This window comes from Alligator mississippiensis, chromosome 13 (genome assembly GCF_030867095.1).
Source record: "Alligator mississippiensis isolate rAllMis1 chromosome 13, rAllMis1, whole genome shotgun sequence".
Lineage (NCBI taxonomy): Eukaryota > Metazoa > Chordata > Crocodylia > Alligatoridae > Alligator > Alligator mississippiensis.
In genome coordinates this window covers 9,762,014-9,776,046 of record NC_081836.1, presented here as the reverse complement: position 1 = coordinate 9,776,046, position 14,033 = coordinate 9,762,014, and the positions used below count along the sequence as shown (strand labels likewise).

The following is a 14,033-nucleotide window of genomic DNA, read 5'->3' as shown; positions in this document are numbered from 1 at the left end:
GTGTAGAGAGAAGAAATTAGGCAGGGGGTTACTAGGGACATAGGTGGGTGTACCGTATCAGCCGTAAAAACCTTGTTTGGTGTGTAGAGCTGAGGTGAATTATGAGTTGAATACATGGTTGTAACTTCACACATCTGTTATCGTGAGAACTGTGGAAACACCTGCTGTTTTACAGTTTTTAAATGTATCTCTGGAAGAGATGATCATTCTCCTTAGTTTGTCTTTATGAGTTCACAAGGGTCAATCTCTCAAAGTGCAGAATCTTTATAATTTTACATGGGAGCAGACTAGGATTTAAATGATTCCATGTGTGTGTGTGTACGTACAGGCACACACATATGTCTGTGCTCCTTCACGTGGAAAGTGGCTTAGAATAAATTATACATCATCTGGCCTGCATAGGTCAATACCCATCACTATAATCTATATTTGTGATGTATGTCTTTGAGCTCCTGAAGTAGTAGTTTATGCTGGGTCCAAAAAAGTTTTCACAACATAGGACCTACTGACACTGCTTAGATCGCTTTGCATTTTTTCAGTTTCTGTTTGACAAGTAGTAAACTGTCGTGGGCGAAGTCCTGATCCTGCTGGAGGAAGCACTGGTTTCCCTGGGCAGTCTCTTTGACTTCAGTGGGACTAAGCTTGATGCTGCTTAGTAAGCGCTTGCAGGTTTGGCACCTCTGTGCATTTTAATTATTAAGCAGACGGCTCCTGAACTGTGGTCCATGAACTGCTGCTGATCTGCAGAGCACTTTCTGGTCTCTGCTGAGAGAGGGCTGGTCACCTGATGTTGGCCCTCCCCGTTGCTTTGAAAGACAGCTAAAAGGACATTCAAATACTTTGCTGCTAATGGTTCCTTTCCTACATCAGCATTTGCTGTTGCTGCCACAGGGATGCTGTGATTGCAAATGGGTGGGGAGTTGTCTAGGAGAAAAAATACCCATATTAAAATGTTGTCTAAACTGGAAAAAGTTTGAGAACTCCTGATGGAGATGGAAGCAGAAGTGCATTTAGAGTCAGGAAAGGAAAAAAGAAAATATTTTCCTACTTGTCTCCCTATCCCCTTCTCCAATCTGGTGAAGAAGGAAGGTTGTTGCTATCAGAATAGCCTTTATTATCTGGTGCTCCTAGCTCAGTGACTGGCTTTTATTTTTTGCTCTTTTTGCCTGGTGTTCTTGGCATGCTTTTCCTTCCTTTGTGGTGGTATCTTGCTATCAGGAAGCTTACCATTGGTTTCTTGAACTTGCTAAACCCACTGTGCACATTGTGCTGTTCCAGGAAGACAACCTGAAGTTGTTAAGAAATAACCAGAATGAAAGATGGAGTTCATTATAGCTGATAAATGTGTCCTAGTAGGAGTCCTTTAATTGTAAAACACTCCTCTCCTTTTAAAAAATAAAATGTAAAGCCATTAAAATAATGATTTGCACTTATATAACATCTTCCCTGGTGTCCAGGATCTCAGAGCATTTGGCAGGCACTACAGGACTTGTTCCTCACAACAGCTACAAGCTATTGCTATTCCTATTTTACAGATGAGATCACTGAGGCACAAAGAGGTTTCTGGGTCTGATTGTCAGAGGTGCTGAGTCCCTCTGGCTCCCATTAATTTCAGGGGCCCCAACACCTTGGAAAAATGAGATCTAGGTGTTTTTCTGTGCCCGCAGGCTCATTGACTCAGGGGGCCCTGCCCAGGCACAGGCACTGGTTGCTGTAGTACTTGGGGTGTGGGTTGGACACAGGACGGTATCAGGGGGTCTGCACTTGCAGCCCTTTAACTTAAGGATAAGGCCAACCTCACAGAGCCAAGCATCAGTCCTCTCTCTACCGTGCGGGAATAAAGAGCAACCAAGTCTCACAGGTGGCCTCCTGTGTCTCTCCTGAGCGTGCCTGACACCCAGTCTGGCCCGCCCAACCGAGCTGCTGCTCTTTGAGGATGCTCCTGTACAGCAAGACATTTCCCCTCCCATCACAATAAGCTCCAGCCACAGCATTTATCGCGACAGCGCTTTTCGCTGCGTCCTGTGCGTCGGGTAACACAAGGAGCTGACTGAAAAGCCGTTTCGAATTTGGAAACCTCCGGCAGTGCCTGGCGTGTCCAGTACATTCAAAACAGTTACCCAAGGAAATGGTTAAAGAATGGGCACAATTAATCTTTCCTGGCTGCTGACTGCGGTTGAAGTGTCAGCGCTGGGCGGGGGGGCCGAAGAGAGGAGGCGACACTTTGCCCTCCGAAGAGATGCTGCATAGTTTGTACCCTATATATATATTTTTTAATCTTTATAAAGGCCAAATCAGTCCCAGATTCAATTGGGCCAAGCCAAATTCCCAAAATGTGACTGAGCCGAAGGTAATCATCCAGTCTGTGCTGCTCTACGGCCGGGCAACTATCCTCCCGTGGGTCTGGGGCATCGGATACTCCCCAAATCCATCCTGCTGGCATCCCCTGCCTCTCTTGGTCATAGCTAGCCACCCCCCAGCCTCATCCTGCCTCCTGCCTCGGCCAGCCCAGCTCATGGATCAGCTGCTGGGGAGGCAGAGAGCGGGTGGCGCCCGGGGCAGCGCCCCAGGGACTTTCAGCAGGGCCCTTTTCGGCGTCCAGAAAGGAAATTGCAGCTGGGGAATGATCCCAGGGCGAGGGCAGCCGCACTTCTCCCCCCCCCCCCGTCGTGGGCAGCCCCACGCGTGGGCGGCTGCAAAGGTCACGGGCTGCGCTGGAGGAGGATGCCCCCCCGCCCGCCTGCGCTCGGGGCCGCGAGGAATGCGGCTGAGCCCGGCCCGCCGCCCCCCGGCTGCTGCAGCTGCAGACGGCGGCCGGCGCCGGGGCTCGCTCCGTGACCGACCGCTGGTTTCCTGCGAGGCGGAGGAGGAGCAGCCGCGTCTCGCCTGCCGCTGCCTCGGCGCCTCCTCTCGCCGCGGGTGTCCGCGCCGAGCCCGGGGGAGCGCAGCTGCTGCCCGCAGGGGCGGGGGCGCTGCCACCAGCAGCTGGGGAGGAAGGAGAGCGGTGCACATGTAGGGTGGCACCGTGCAGCCCCCAACAAACACTCCTCGGAGCCCTTTGGAGGGGAGCTTGCACCCCCAGACCCTGCCAGTGACACAGGGAAGGGTCCCAAACGCACTCAAGGAGGTGTTGTGACCTTCCCTGTGCCATTCATGCCCTCTGCCGTGGCTCTTGGTGGCGGAGATCTTCTTTCCGGCCGTGCCAGGAGGCAGGTCTGATCTGTGCTGGTGGGAGGCAGTTTCTTTTGCTGGAGGAGGGGGAGCCCCCAAATGATTCTATCTGGAGCAAAATGGCTTAGGTGGATCCGTGGATTTGCTCCTCTGTGTTGTCTGGCCCGAGTCTCCCGGTGACACTTTTTCATAATGAGCCGAATCCTGGGGAAGCGGGGCTGGAAGGGACCTCCAGAGGTCATCTAGGCTGAGGTAGGATTGTGCCCATCCAACCCGTCCTATATGCTTCGTCGTCTAAACGCGATATCTCAACGCTGTCACAATGTGGACCTAACCCCCGGGCTTGCTGCAAGGAGACCATGGCACCCGACGTCCCGCTTCCATGCAGTGTTGTCAATATATGCCAAGCCCCCGCCACGGAAGAAGCCAAAAAACCCCCATGGTGCGTATCAATCTGACCACGGGGTAAATTGAGCAGCCAGGCTGCCTCTGCCAGTGTGTTGGATTTAACGTGGGTAGAGGTTGTAGCCGTGTTGGTCTAAGGACATAGGCAGACAAGTTTCGTTGGATAAATCTGATATTTTTCATTAGACCAACTCAGCCGTTTTTGTTTTCCCCCTTCTCCCCTCATTTCACAGGGGGAAGGGAGGGGGGTTTCTTCTCTTTGAAAGGCTGCCCAACCTAGGCTGAGGTTGACGTTCAGGTCACATGCTGGAAAGAAAGGGCTGGCTTTTTAAAGAAAATCCACGGTGCCATGGCTGCGGTAACACAAACCAAAACCAACAGAAATGTATCCTGTATTTTTGAATCCCTCTGTCTCTGTCATTGCGTGTCAAGGTACATGATAATGGGGCATAACTGGGTCAATGACCATGCTAATACATTCGCTTACTGGGGCATAGTTTTGCTATTCATTTCATTTACGTGAGCGCTTTTTGTTGTTGTTGGGTGCTGCGTCATTTGCTGCATTAGTCCAGGAGGTTGTGTCAGTGGTGGGAAACATTAAAATAGTGTTTTGTTTGAAAGCAGACTGTACATGATCAGGTAGGTGCCTGTTGTTTGGCTGGAAACCTGCTTGTGAGCTGCGCCATGCGCCTCTTGCAGGGGCTGTGAGGTTAGAATACACTTTTGCATCAGTTTTTGCGTGGCCTTTCCATTCTCTACCTCCCCTGCCCGGTGGCTTGCGTCACCTGCCTTTGGGGCAGGAGGAACAGCAGCCGATGGGCAGCAATGCTGTTCCACGGCTGGCCTGAAGGGGCCAGGAGATAGTAGCACAGAGGGGAAATTAAACCCCACTGCGGTCCCAGCTGTTGTCAGCTCGAGGGGGTGGCAGTTCAGAAACTGGTTCAAAGTCGGGCAGTGAGCATGGGGCAAGGCTATTCTACCAAGATTTCCCTGGAAGAATAGGCCTTTGGCTGCTTGTCGCTGTGGCTGCTTTACTGGGTGCCTGAGCAGGCAGGGTTGAGTCTTGAGAATTTGGTTTTCGCTGAACAGGTTGAATCCTGGATTTCTTTCCGAGCTGTGGGGCCTTGGTGTGGGTTCAGGGATTTGGTGAAGGGGCCTGCTTCTTGCTTTGCCTCTGTCCCCGACGGGTCCCTTAGGAGTGTGGAAAACACACCTCTGTGAAGCAGGCTTAGAGGCCTCTTTATCTGGCAAAGACCTTTGGCAGAGCCTGTTGCTTTTTCTTCGTGGTTTCATGCTGATTTGGAGTGTTGTTTTCAATCCAGAACAATTTTTTGTTTAGTTTAGTGTTTGTTTGCATTGACTTATTTAGATGCTTTTAAAACTGTGCCCACTGGACCTGTTTTCTGAACCGAAACCTCCAGGGTTTCTGAAACCTCCAACCTGAACCCAAACCTCCAGGGTTAAACCAAGCATTCTGCAGGCCCAAAGGCTTAGGTGCAGCGTCCTTCTTATAGATACCTCCTTCAGGAAAAAACCTGAGGACAGAAAAAGTGTTCTCAAAGCCAGTGAGAGATGCTCTGCTTGATCCTTGCTGGGATAAATTGTGAAGATGAGTCCTCATCCCCCTGCCCCAAAGCTTTCACATATCTGCAGACCCAGGGGACATGCACATCAGCTGTTGTAGGGACTAGATTCAGACCAGAAAGAGATTGATCAGTGAAAACCAACAGCTGGATTTGCATCCTGAGTGCAAAGCCAGGTCAGGCCTGTGAGATGCTTCCTTCTAAGTACCCCTGGTATCCCTGAATGGTCCTCAAAGTCAACCCATACACAGAGCACATTGCAGTCTCTGAAAAGCACCCGAGAGATTTTGGGTGATGGGCGTTGCATGGATAAAATAATGATTATTTTCGTGTAGCAGGATAGCAGTACGGTCAATGGGATTGGCACAATACTGAAAGGTTTAAGTTTGAGGATTATGAAAAACCCTTTGGAAAGCAACATATCAATTGGATCCTGGTCTGGTGAGGGAATAGCAGAGGCGTGCAAGCAATTACAGCCGATGGAGAAACTTGAATTTCCTGGGAATGTTATAGGGTGCAAGATGGAGGATGTTTGGTGAAAGATGGTGAGAACAGGAGCTATAAAGTGAGCACTACAGCCAAGACTGTTGCCATGCTAAGGAGCAAAGAAACAAGGTGACTGTCCAAGGGTTAGCACAATGGAGGCTTCCTTGTCCGTACTCCTTCCTAGGCAGTCTCCACCTGTTTTGGGGATTTTTTTCCCCTTGAGCTGCGCTACCCCTTGTACCAGCCCCAAGCAGAGAGAGTAGTTTATCCCACTGTTGCAGTGTGCCCTCCGGTGGGCCTTTCACAGCCCGAGGGCTGTATTCAGGGCCCTAGCTTCAACCACCCATGAGTGCTTGCGTGGATTTAGCCCAGTGGAGCCAGCAGGCACAGGCCAAGCTTTGCAGTTAAGGCTGCACAGCTGGGAAACTGTGCATCAAGTTTAACGATTCCAGCGAGTCTGGAAAAGGCACTAGCCCAAGGAAAAAGTTACGTGCAGATGGATGGACGGCTAAATAAATATATAAAAGTACTGAAAGCAACATCATCTTGTTAGCAGTGTGTCAAGGGCAGTGTAAAGGTGAGGTAGGATAAGTAATTTTTCTGTCAAAATTATTTAGAGATGTCATTAAACTGCTTAGGGCTGTCTCCATCGCTTCAGGGCACAGACACCTGTTTCTAATTTGCAGTGGGCTATGTCCAAACCTGCTGGCCTTAATCAAAGGGGTCAATGCTAATTTGGAACCTGGTAGCAAGCACCTTTAGTGAACAAGGGGCCCAAGCCCCAGAGCGGCCAAAATGAACTCTTACTCCAACTTTGTTGTGCCACTGCAGTCCGTCCCTGAGGATTTTAAACCATCCTCCATTTAAAATGTGAGGTGGTGATGGGCTTTTCAGGCTCTTTTGCTATAGCGTGCTTGTAGAGCAGGAAGAGGATGGAAGCAGCATCTTTTCCGTCCCAGCCTTTTGGGAAGAGATGCCTCTGCTTTTTATATCTACACAAATAAAGTAATACTTGGTGGAAATGATACACGTGCATCCTCCCTGCACTTATCCCATAATTCTTCTTCTGCTTTTTTTTTTTTTTTTTTGGATCACCATCTTCTGTTTTTCCTATGCACAGTCTGTTTCTTGAATCTCAGGGCTGGCAAGCTTCGTGCTGCACAACAGATGCCAGTGCTGAGTCTTGGTTGGCAGCATTGTCTTCTGTTTTTCTCCCTCCCTTCTCTCTCCTCCCCCAGACCAAAGTGCGTCATCTTCACCGAACCGACAGCGCCTGGACCGCTGTTCCCCCTTTTCTCCAACTTCAGGCCCGATCCTGCCAGGAGGTGCCGAGTCTCCTCCGTCTGCGCTGATGTCAGTGGGAGCCTTGCAGTGTCAGGCCCGCTGTCACTGAATTTGTGTCTTCCAGTTGATGGCACCAAGAGACACTTCCCTACGAGTTATTTATTATTGCATGAATCACAGGCGGGCTTGTAAGTGGAATTGATGGCTGTTGTCTTTTTGCTTCTCTGCTTTACCCTTCTGCTGCTCTCCTGCTAAGGTAACTCTTCTGTACACCTCACCTCCCCCCTTGGAGCAATGCATTTCCTTTCTCTCTCTCCCTCTCTCTCTCTCTCTCTCTCTCTCTTTTATTTTGGCTATGTTATTTTAACAAAACCAGTGAGAACAGAGAGGAAATTACACTTTCCCCTGGGTCGTAAATATAATCTGATACTGGATTTTGTTGTAACAAGTCTGAAGAGGGAGGGAATTCCCAAGCACGGAGGAAGAGACGCAGAACTTTAGCTGCTTTAATTTTCATTTCTGTGTGTATAAAGAGCTGCAAAGTTATCGGATGCTTTTCAGGGGAAAAGGTGCCCTGCTCTTCCATCATCATTAATAATGATGTTCTTCTGCTGGAAAACTTCTCATTTTAAAGCATGTCAGGATGTTTAGGGGTGGATAAAGGGTTCTTTCTCAACTTTATCATCCCCAGTGAGGGCAAATGCCAATATGACCCTCACCAGCTCACACCACCTAACAAGCCAGATTGTTGCAAGCAGTCTCTCTTTCCATTTCTCTGATGTGCGCTGCTTAGCTTGTGGGCAGGCTTGAAAGACATATTGGAAGAGCAAAAAAAAATAAAATAAAAAATCATGATGTAAACATATAACACTCCTTGTCATCTGGGCTATATAAGCTGGAGGGATCAATCTTTTCCCCTGAGATTTTAGGGAAAATAGGGAAATGCCATGAAGTGGTAGCATGGTTCATGTGCAATAGAAGTGGGGGAAGTTGAATTTAAAGGGCTATGCACTTGGTTATTTGCCTGGATGGGAGTGAGGGCAGAATGGGCCCCCAGTACTCACTACACTGTAACCCTGGGCTAGGGGCTCATGCAAAGAGCCTTTTTTCCTTCAGCAAGGTGCCTGCCAGAACAAGCTGAGCAGGATTTGACCCTGAGTTACAGCTGGGAGAGGAGCAAGTATCCAGAAGAGTGCAAGGGAATTAATGAATACTCTTGGAGGGCTGAAAACTACCATTATTTTGTGAACTAATCTACATTTGTGCTGCTGCAGCTTGAGATGGTAGCACTGCAGATTTTGTTAATGGGAGGCTTGTCTTAGAACGCCAGCCCTTTCCCATTTGTTTGCCTAAAGCCTCTGCTTTTTCACATGGCACAAGATTTTTTTCAGTACGGCGGAGTGAAGAAACGATTTTCCATTTATGAGGCATAAGTTTTAGGTTGTCTGAACTCTAGCGGCAGCAGCCAGGAGTCCTGACTCCCTGGTTCTGTTCCCAACTCTGCCACTGACTCACTTTGCAGTGGAGGACAAGTCTCTTAAACCACTGTTTACACTGGTCACCACTATTATTAATGTGGGATGACTACAGTTTTGTGTGTGCGGATTTTGGGACACTTAGGGCAAATATTTTGCCCCAGACCCTCCCCAAGCTCCCGCAAGAGTCAGGCTCCTGGAGTCTCGTATTGGGTGTTTCAGGCTAACACTCGCTTGTAACTTTGGGTCTTGTCTTTTCCTTCCCGGGTGTCAGTTTGCCTGATTGTGAAAGGGAAATAACAACAGTTTTGTTGTTGGGCTTAATCAGCGTTTGGATCTTGGGTTGGAGGCTGTCCGACAAATGCCTGCAATTTATGTTAGATGAACGCATGCTGTTTTATTTGCAGTAAACAAAGGGGAGGGAAGAACGTTTCTTGAACAGTTTCCAGTGAATCAAGTGGCAGAGAAGTTAAAGAATTACCGAGGCTAGAAGAGCGGGAGAGTTTAAGAGATTTGGAGGTAGAAAACAAGCCTTCCTGTAACACTGACATTGTGACCGAGTTGTGCATGTTCCTCTGGGGCTCAGTTTTGGGAAGCATGCCTGGTTTCCAAACTTTTTTAAAAGCAGCTTTGGGATTTTGGAGGGCTCCAATTAAATGAAAGCCTCTTAATTGCCATAGCTCCTGAGTTGGAATTTTTTTTTTTTGCATTGGAGAAAAGTTGTGCAAGAAGATAGCTCACTGTGTCTTCCTGGGAGAGTTTCCCCACCCTGCGCCTGTGTTTATCATAGCTCCTCCTGGGCTTGGCTGATTCAAAGTTATGAGTAGACTCCCCTCCACTGGTGTTTACAGGTCTACACGTCTCTACCCATCAAATTGTAAAAACTCCCTTGTAACCCCATCCTTTCTTTTTCATCTGGAGATGAATGTGATAGGTGGTACTCAGCCCTGTTGAAGCTGCTTTCGCAGTGTTGCTAGGGCAACCGGAGATAGTGCCTGAAGACAGGAAAGGGGAGGCATTCCTTTCTGCCACAGTCTGGAGCATCAATGATTGAATGAGATTAGATAGAATTAGATAATCCTGAAATTCACAGTGGTTTGACGCCAGACCTTTATTAAATAAGTAAAAGAACCAGCCCCTTATAGTAAAATGAATTCTCTTAGATCAATAACTTTCCTTCCCCCACCACCCGCTGCAAGCTGAGACTCTTAAGAGCTCTTTCTTTGTGGCATGGAGTGAACAATGCAAACATAGTTTGGGGATTTTTTTGTTTTTTCCAGAGGGGGTTATGATACCAATTTATCTTTTATTTCCCCCTTGTGATTCACCCGCTTAGCTGTAAAATACCCTTATAAAGAAAAACACTACAGTATTCTTCTGCAGTTGCTCAAATACTGCAGATTACAGTAACACTAGTCAAGTAGTATAGGCTTTTTTATTGCAAATACAGCAGTAGTACTTAAAAAACATGGAAAATAAGTGCTCAACTATGAATGGAGAATCATAGAAAAGTAAGGCTGGAAGGGACCTCAGGAAATCATCTAGTCCGGCTGCCTTCTCAAGGCAGGATCATCCCTGACTAAACCATCCCAGTCAAGTGCTTGTCTAACCGGCTCTTAAAAACTTCCAAGGGTGTAGGGGATCAGCTTCTTATTCAGTGTTTGTACAACACCTAGTACAGTTGTATCCTGATCCATCACCAGGGATCTTACGTTCGACCACAAAGCCAACTCTAATAACTTATTCTGGTCTGAGCTTTGCTGATGTAATACGCTCTGCAGTATGAATACGGGACTGGATTTTGACTGGCATTGCTCTGGATTTTCATTGGTTTGACTCCATTGACTCCAGCGGAGTTACCCCAGTTTCAGACTGACATGCTTACGGCAGGACTTGGGCTAGATGTGAGATTGCCTAGGGGAGCATGGACATTTTGATACGGCGTTGGTCTCTGCACTCTTACCAAGCCAAACTTCCTCTTTCAGGCCAGTGGGCTGATCCGTGGGGTATTCTCTGCGTGCAGCTCTGAGAGTGAGGTTTCTGTGCAGATGGGGGACAGTATGTTGACTTTAAATAGTAAGAAAGCAGCTTGAAATCTCCTTCAGCTCTACTAGGAGAACCCACGCCTGCCTGGTGGTGGTGGTGTTTTTTTTCATACTGAATGTTAAAAAAAAAAAATGTTCTCTCCTTTTTTTATCCCGGAGTTGACAGCGTGACTCCCTCAAACACTTCTGCATCGGAGATGGTGCCAATGGGCCTGGAGTCAATGGAGCTGTTCTCATTTATGCCAGCTGAGGATCTTCTTTGCAGTCCTTATTAGAGCCCAGATAGACCAGTAAGGAGCATCTCAGAAGTAGGGGTAGTAATAGTAACTGTTATTTTTCTTTCTCTCTGGGCTCATCCTTCTATAAAAAGACACAGCTCAACTGACTTCCCACATATTGTTGTTATAATGTTAAGACGCCCCCAAAGTGAGTCTAAAGGGCACGTGGGGACATGTGCCCTCATGTCATTGTGCATGCTTTTCCCTTCCAGGAATTTGATCCTGCAAGTCCTTCTTCCTGGGTCCTAGAAAACAAAATAAAAACTAAGTCTGTCCTCCAGGCTGTACAGAGCTGTACCCCAGGCAGCAAAGCAAAAGGAACAGAAACAGGAAAAGAGGGTTTTGTTAAAACAAAACAAAAAAAAGGGTGTTTGTTAAGAAAAGCAGGTTTTAAGGGCAAACTCTCCCCTAATCTGCACCTTTTATAATCCCATAGGAGTCAGGGGAGTTATGTGCAGTGCCAGTGAGGAGAGATTATTTTTCCATTGTACTTAAGGACGCTATTTAATTGGGAAATTCTTACTGCTGCCCTCCAATGGGATCTAAATGCACTGAGGATGGGGGAGAAGAAGTGAGGTATAAATTCCCAGTGGGAAATAAGCCAGGGCTGCCCACCAACAGAGAGAGTCAGAGATACAGATCTTGGCAAGTGGCAGGAACAAAAGAGTGTCAAGGTCGGCACGTTTGGGAAACAGGGCCACAAAATATCCTTTGAGCAAGCAAAGCATGCTGCTTCACATCCAGTAGAGAGAGCTTGATGGGACTGATGAAACAGGAGAATAAAAAACACTCTGTGAAATGAAGAAGCCCGAGTGTTCAAAATTGTTCCACCTGGCAGGTTCAGGTGGGATAAACAAGGTCCGTTGCCTGCCGATCAGCTAAAAGACTAGATTCTGCCCCAAAAGGCACTTGTCCAACCTGCATGAAGTTGCTGGAGTTGCACAGGATGTAAGCCAGGACAGAATCCGGCTTAATAACTTTAATAGCTGTGCAGTAAGACCACACACAAGTTCCATACACAATAAAGTCTAGGTATCAGTTGCTTCAGTGATTTCCCAGGTTTGGAGACCAGCCTCCACCTGGGGAGGTCTTTCAGAGCTGACAAAGGAAAATCAATTGGAAACACACACAATATAGAATTCTTTGTGGTGAGGATCATACTCTGCTTTAAGTTGTTTGAATGTTTTAAATTGTACCCCAGAGAAGCCGTCCTTAATTTGCTGTAACTGTTCTTTTCCTCTCGCTCTTTCATATGCTCTCAGTGCGTGATATTTCCCCCCCAAGTGCTGTAGCATGAAAGTGCTTGTTCAGCGTGTGAATAGGGCCGGCCGTTAAGTAGAATGGCATAATGAACTTGGAGCTCGTGGGCTCTTCCAGAGAGCGACAGTGGGATGACATCTGATTACTACCACCCGTGTGTGTGCTCCAGGTTCAAAGCTGAGTTAGGAGACCAGGTTCTGCTTTGGGTCTATAGCTGTTTACTACCAGTGAATTCAGACATAATAGATACCAAGTTCTAAGCCACTGAACTGGCAGAAATCCCATTGTGTTTTCCCACGGGCAAGACTTGAGAGTCAAAGCTAAAACCTAGTCATCCATGTTCAGCATTTCATTAAAAGGACCTGTAGTGCAATTCAAGGGTCGTTCTTTTGTTTGTACCATCGCACAGGTATGCTGCAGATGTTGGTCTCATCATATAGTAACATGTCTAGTGCATTGGTGCTCAACCTTTTTAGGTTTCAGATATTCCATGTTAGACTTGAGCCATGCATTGGAAAATGCAAGCTCTTAGTTTTCTCTTGTTTTTTGACTGTGGAAAAGAAGCAGAGTAATTTTCCCATTGCAAAGCGCTCAGAAAGCCCACAACAGGTCAGAATGTTTTTAACACTATGGATTCGTATTTGAAATCTCTGTGTTTATTTTGGGAATCATTTTTACACACCTAACAGTGCTAAGGCATGCTGCGGCATCTTTGAAAGAAGCTCGCTGCACCCTGGTTGAGAATCACAGATCTAGGGCAGGGGTGTCAAAAATATGACCCGTGGCCTGAATTCAGTCCACGGAGCCCCATCATCTAGCCTGTGATGCTGCCTCTGGGTCCAGAGGTGACCCACACTTTGCATGGATCGTGCACCAGATTGGCCCTGAATGCCAAGCCCCAGACATGCGCTGTACACTGTGCCCACCCTGACCAGTCTGGGACCAATGCATGGCACAGTCCTGGACTGGCTGGAGAGGGTGCCGCGTGAGCTGGATCCAGCATGTGGAAGTTGGGGGTAGGGGTAGGGCCCATGGACCCAGTCCAGCTCATGGGGCTGGAACCATGCCATTCATCTGTCTGTGGTCAGCCCCACACCACTGAAGCAGCCTACAGGGCTAGATGAGTTTGACGCCCCTAGTTTAGCAGTTAATGCAGATGACTGAGAATTGGGGATTCTCTTTTTTTGCCTCTGTCAAGGATCTTTCTTAGAGAAAACATCTAATCTTGATTTTAAAATGTCCTGTGATGGGTAATCTACCATAGTCCTTGGTAAATGGTTCCAGTGGTTAATTATCCTTTTCTTAATTTGTCTAGTTTCATCCTGTAGCCATTGGATCTAGTTATAGCTTTGTATGCTGGATGGAAAAACCTTCTCTTATTAAATTTCCAGTCTCAAAGCAGGTTCTTATCACCTGTGATCAAGTCACCCTTTAACCTTCTCTTTGATGAGTAAAGTAAATCAAGCTCTTTGACTGTGAGAAGTGTTTGCCAGTCCTTTAGGCATTCTTGTGGCTCTTGTTTAAGCTTCCTCCAATTTACCAATTTCCTTCTTGACCTGTGAATAAGTAGTGGATACACCTGTGCTAACACACAGGTAGCATAATGTCATTACTCCCTATGGGATATTCCCCTGTTCTTATCTCCAAGGATTGCAATGGCCTTTTGGCAATGGCATCAAATAATTATCTGCATGCCCAGAGCGCTATTTTGTCACTCATTCCTGGGCCAGAGCCATCTCCTTCCCACACTAAGTGAAGTCTGTTCCTACACGTATGGCATTACATTTGATTGTGTTAAAAACTGTGCCATTTGCTTGCACTCGGCTTCTCAAGCAATCCAGTTCATTTTGTATCTGTGACCCGTTCTCTTCATTTTTTGCAAAGTCCCATGGACTTCCTGTCATCTGCCAACTTTTATCAGTGGTGATTTTATATTTCCTTCCATGTCACTGATATGCCCTCAATAACATAAGACCAAGAACCAGTCTCTTTAGGCTTTACTAAAACACACCACTGTCATTTCCATTTCCATTTTGAGAATGATCA

The 14,033-nt window shown here is 47.3% G+C and overlaps 1 protein-coding gene across 8 annotated transcripts in view; it reads left to right on the top strand.

Annotated features, from left to right (window-relative positions):
• The window catches only part of SAMD11 (sterile alpha motif domain containing 11), a 155,754-nt gene that overhangs the window by 2,494 nt on the left and 139,227 nt on the right, over window positions 1–14,033 (top strand). The window lies entirely within an intron of this gene.